This window comes from Ochotona curzoniae, unplaced genomic scaffold (assembly GCF_017591425.1).
Source record: "Ochotona curzoniae isolate NIBS_2020 unplaced genomic scaffold, NIBS_Ocur_1.0 scaffold_4506, whole genome shotgun sequence".
Classification (NCBI taxonomy): Eukaryota; Metazoa; Chordata; class Mammalia; order Lagomorpha; family Ochotonidae; genus Ochotona; species Ochotona curzoniae.
Window position 1 is genome coordinate 67,950,418 of NW_024467119.1, and position 6,000 is coordinate 67,956,417.

A 6,000-nucleotide genomic window follows, 5' to 3' on the forward strand; every position below is an offset into this window, starting at 1 on the left:
GTTTGTGTCCTGGCTACTCCACTTCCCATTCAGTTCCCTGCTTATGACCTGGGAAACCAAAGGAGGATGGATCAAAGCCTGGGACCCTGCATCTGTGTGGGAGACCCAGAGGAAGCTCCTGGCTCCTGGCTTTTAATCAGCTCAGCTCTGGCCATTTCTACCATTTAAAAAGTGAACCATCAGGTAGAAGAGCTTTCTCTCTCCTTCTCTCTGTGATATGATCTGCTTTTCTAATAAAAATTAAATAAAACTTTAAATTTTAAAAAAAGAATTTCTTGCCCAAGTCATGACTCTGTATGTGTAGGCAAAGCCATTTGGCCTGTGTGTTGCCTCTCAGGGAACACAGATCCAGCCTGCCTCTGAGCTGGCTTCTTCCTTGATGGAAAATCTCAGACAGATGTGGATAGGCAACCAAGCCCAATGCACTAACTGTGGGAAAGCACTTGGTGGAAGGGACAGGGCATGGTGCATAGTGTAGCTCAGGATGCCCACTTGGCATTGTTGGAGCCCTGGTCCAAGTCCCCGTTGCTCTGCTTCCAATCTAGTTTCTTAATAATGCACCTAAGAAGGCAACAGAGGATGCTTTGAGAATCTGGAATCCTGCCACCCATGTGAGAATGGAATAAAGGTCCTGGCTCCTGGTTGTGACCTGGCTCAGCATGGGTATTGTTGCCATCTGGGGAGCAAACCAGTAAATGGAAGATCTCTCTCTCTCTCTCTTTCCCACCTCCAATTCTCTGTTACTTAGACTTTCAAGTAAATAAATAAACAAATACATCTTTAAAAAAATGTACAAGTACGTTGAGAATGTATTGGCCTGGAAACGGGATATTGGGATATGAGTCCGGGTGGCTCCTCCAACTCACTGCTCTTGGCTTTTAGACCAGGAATCCTATCAAGAAGAGGTTGTGCTGTGATGTCTAGAAAGCTGGACTCCACTCCCTTGGCTGGTGGCTCTACCCTAGCCCTTTGCAGCTCTCTGCCTCCGTTTCTTCTTCCCTACGACAGAGTTAATATTTATCTAAAATGGTGTGTGTCCTTTGGTCTTTGGTCTTTTCACTTATAACTGTTATCAGCTACGATATCTTGTATTATGGCATTGTTATTGTTTTATATGTTGGACAATTAAGACATGAAGACAAGGAATGGAGCATAGTGCAAATTTTTGACCCTAAAGACATGACAAGTACTGCACCATCACATTCTTTGAAAGTGGAAAAATAACTTTCCAGATCTTACACTGAATGATTCTGAAGTGATTTCTATTTTGTACTTATATTGGTTCTGATCTATATAAACACTCCTACCCACCACACACCCAGAGTTCAGTTAAACAACATGTGGAAATACAACTGGCCAGGTTGTCAAGGCTTTGCATCTTTAAACATTTTAAGGGAAAGAATCTATTTTCTCTATTTTAATTCCATTGTCACCAGGCAACCTCTTGATGATTTGAATTTCTATTAGATTTGGCTACAGGGCACAAACACAGTGGCCAGAAGGATGTGAGTTCCTGATGAGCAAGATACATTTTCGGTAGTAGTAAATGGACCAATTTTTATTTTTAGAGATCAGATTTATTATCTCAGAAAGCCAAGACCATGACGAAAGGGATGGAGAGGCACATCCCATAAAAGGAGAGTCTTGAGAGGCATGACACTATTCAAAGTCAAAGTTCAGATATCAGAAGGGGATTTATAACCCAAGGTTAAGGTCTCAGTAACTGAAGATTTGTTTTTCTTTTTTTTTTTTTCTTGTTTGGGATTGTGTGCTGTAAGTTTGTCTTGGGATTCAGCACAACTGGCATGGCTTTGGCTAGTCACACTAGTCTGGTACTAATGTCCTGGACATGGGCAGAGACATTTGAGCTCTGATTATGACCTCTGTTGAATGAAACAAGACAGGTGTCTGTGGCAGCTCATGCAGAAGAAACCATTGAAGGAAGCGGATGTCTTTGGAACTTGAAACAAAAGGGGAAAAGAATAGTGAACACTGAAAAGAAAACAACAATTAAAAAACGAAAGGAAAATATGAGGGGTGCAGAGTGAGTGGGAAATTAGCATGCCCCTATCCTACTTGGGAGTGCCTGGTTTTGAGTCCTGATGCTGGCTCCTAGCTCCAGCTTCCCATTGATACAGTCCCTGGGAGGCAGCAGGGATGGCTCAAGGACCAGCATTCCTGCAACTCACATGGGAGATCCCTTGTGTCCCTGACTCCTGGCGTTGGCTCAGCCCCAGCTCTTGCCATCACAGATGTTCTGTAAAGGCAGGCAAAAAGGTGTTTATAGTCGGCACCAGTTGGTTTCTGGAGGGACATCAACTTGCAAGCACTTCCTGTGGTGGGTGCAGGCAAGATATATGTATATGTATTCTGGGTCTGAATGAGAGGAAAGGAGCTTTCTCTCTGCCTCTCAAATGATTTAAGAAAAGGAAAGAGAAGAGAAAAGAAGGGAAAATACTGGTGACACAAAGGGGTCTGTTCTGTTCTCAGTTGTTTTTTCCCGTCTGCCTGGTGAGTGAGATGTGGCCAAAAGTAATTAATAAGTAACATACCTGGGCTCTGTTTCTCACTCCTTTTTTCCTGGAAAAGAATGGCCAAAGGCTGACACAGCAAATCTGAGGTGTGTGAATGTCCTTTTATCAACAATAAAATCTACCTTCCTTATTGCGGAGTCTGCCTAGTGACTTTCTGGGTAGAAGTTTGTTCTCCTCTCCCTCTTCCCCCACCATACACACTTGCTGCACAAGCAGTTTATTAAGATCCAAAAGATCGCACAGAGGAAATCCTTTTAAAGGAGAAAGATACTTCATTCATTCCATCCATCCAATGATGGACAAATTTTGGTATAAATAAAGGTAGGAAGCTTGACTTTTGATAGGAATGGGGTGGAGTAACAACCCTTTCAGAACTTCATTGTTTATAAATTAATTAGTGATTATATTTGAAGTAAGAGATAGAAACACACACACACACACACACACACACACACACCCCTTCCATCTTCTGTTTCATTCCCACATGCCCTCAACAGCAAGGGCTGGGCCAGGAACCAAATCTGGTGTTCTTCAACTTCTTGAGCCATCACCTGCTTTAGCAGGAAGCTGGAACTGGGAGTGGAGCTGGGACTCAATATGGGATACAGGTGTTCCAAGTGGTGTTCTAGCCACCATGCCCGACGCCCACCCCAAGCTCCTTGTTTATATCTCTAAGTGTCAGCTGCCTTCTGTGCCCTCCCCACTCCCCCTCACCCCGACCTCAGGCCCAAGCCCAGGGCCATGGGGTTGGCTACTTCTCCCAAAGCCGAATTCATGTTTTCTCTTTGTATATTTAAAAACTTGCCTGTGCTTTGGGACCTGTTTTTTCAATACTGATCTTATTCTGCAGTTTGTGATTGACCCAGATAGTTTTGAGACATGTTGTTTTCCTGTGTTTTTCTGAGTTTGATGTGGGAAGGGGCGCTCTGAGGAGGTGGGGATACAGGTGACACAAACTGGGTTTATTAGTGAAAGAGAGCCAAGACGGGGGAAAGGAAAGTGAGTGAGGGGAAGGAACAGGACGGAGAAGGGGAAGAAACCCAGCAAGGGGCAATTTTCAACCAAATCCCAGCTGTTGCCTGGTTCCAGAGGGTGTTCTGCAGCCAACTCCTGTTTCAGAATGTGTCAAAAAAAGACAATAGGGCGTTCATAGCCAGCACTGGTCAGTTACTGGAGGGATATGGATTTGCAAGCACTTTTACTCCCAGGGTGGGTGCAGGCAGGATGGGTCTGGGCTGCAGCTCTGAGGATGGGGTGCCTTCCCACAGGGTCCCCAGCAGCGAGCAAGGCTCCTTGACCCTTCCTCCAATATATGCATTAATTTTTCTTCCTTCTTCACATCATATTCCTATCCATTGTTGAAGTCCCTCAAATGAGCCAGTTGGGAATATGAATTGCTTTAGTATGGAATCTACAAGTAGACTTCAAGATGACGTTGGCAAAGTTGACATTTTTCCTTCCCTTCTCCATATCCCCTTTTAAGCTGCAGCCCCTATAGAAAGTGCTAGTAGTGTACATGAAAAATGCTGTGCATAGCTGATTTCTACTATTAAATACCTGTTTAAGTGATGCTGTCAACATCTTGAGAAGAGAGCTACAGTTAATCTTAATTACAACCCAGGAATCGTCTCCCTGCTTAAGGAGGGTTGGGGATCTGGTAAGCCTCCTAGACATGAATTCTATTTTGGATAGATTCAGATAATGATCTTTTATTTTTGTTTGCCTTTTTTTTTCTTTAAAATTGGTATATCAACATCACTTTGTTTCTACATTTCAGAGTCCTGTACATTTCTCAGAAGGAAATAAGCAATGCTCAATGTACAAAGTAAAAACAGAAAACTAGAAAAATCTGGATCAAATGGAGCAAGTTACCATAGGTCATAGAGTACAAATTAGTAGTAATTAGATATTATCTGAAGTGCAATACCACTGCCATGATGATGAGTTAAAGAAGGAAATAAAAATACTCTATTTTAAACAAACAGTATATATATATTTATATGTATTTTTTTTTACAGATAGTAGACCCAGTGATGTCTGTAGTATTGTAAAAACTTATGTACAAATAACTTTTTTTAGACATTACATATACATCAGCACCGTAGGAAAAACAGAAGCAAAAGGACTTCATTAAAATCTACCTCTCTATCAGTTGGTCCCAGGACTGAGCACTTGGAGAAAGCTCTGAAGACACAGTGGAGCCCCCTTCCCTGTATCAGCCACCTTGGGCTTCTCATCATTGCGAGTACGTTTATTTCCCATTCCTTGCAGGCAACGGTAATTGTTGGGACTTGGGTCTTCCCATTTTATTTTTTTGTTTTTGGCTTTCATCTATTTCTAGGTGGTTTCCCCAAGGGTGTCCCTGCTCGCTCAGGGAGTTCATGGCTATCTTACCATCACATTTTTTTTTTCTAGAGGATCCTGCTAGCAGGGTTCCTACCAACCTGACAGCTCCCCTCCTGTCCCTGCCCGAGCAGATCTAGAACTCTTGGCCTGTGTATAGCAAGTCAAGGGCAACGTGCACTTGCTCCCACAGCTTTGGGCCTCCTGCTTTCCCCTGGAGGCCACCTTTTCAGCCAGGCCAACCCCAAGGGCTCTGGTCTTCCATGTGTGGGAAGTAGGGGACAGGAAAGCACTCCCCCCCTCACTTCTTCAGGACAAAATGAATGCCACATACGGTCTCCATCATGGGACAAAGGACCAAAGAAATGAGCCTGTATGATGGTGGCTGCAAGGATTCCTTCTGACAGATTTCTCTGAGGGCAGATTCCAAGGAATTGCCAAGAGAACAATAACAGTGAACTCTCAAAGTAAATGGCTGCCTTCTGAAAGGCACCGTGTGGTCCTCTCCTATCACCCCAATCGGTAAGATGGACAGAATGGTTTGCTAAGCCTTTCCTCTCTCATATTTTTAATTCTCTTTCCAATGAGTAGGGATGATGGCATGGTGGATTTCATCAAAGGGAGCCAGCCTCCCAGGCCATTCTTCCTCACATGTGGCCCAGGGCATCCCAAGCCACAGACACCCCAGTAACCCACCCGGTTCCAGACAGAGGCTCCGCCTCCATTGCATGCTGCAGGGAAAGCAGACGCCAGTGTTTCGCCTTTGCATTTCAGACACTAAGTTCTTCTTACATTTCTCTTGATTTGGCCCTGGGACTCTCTAATGACAGAGGCTTCCCTTCTTGGATGATCAGAACAAACAAGTGCAGGCTGGGTTACAGGCAACAAGATGGATGACCAGGCTGGCAGACACCTGGACTCCTGTGGCAGGAAATAGAAGTGCCGGATGCATTCTTGTTGAACTTCCAGATGGGTTGTTCTCCAACTTGGCAGGCTGTCCTTTCCAGGGGCCCTACAGCAAGGCCTCACAACTCCTGAGGGCCTTCGGAGGGCAGGAGATACCCTCGTCATCTCCGTGTAACCATCTCACCGTCCCTCCGTCCCCATCTCCCAATCCAGTAGC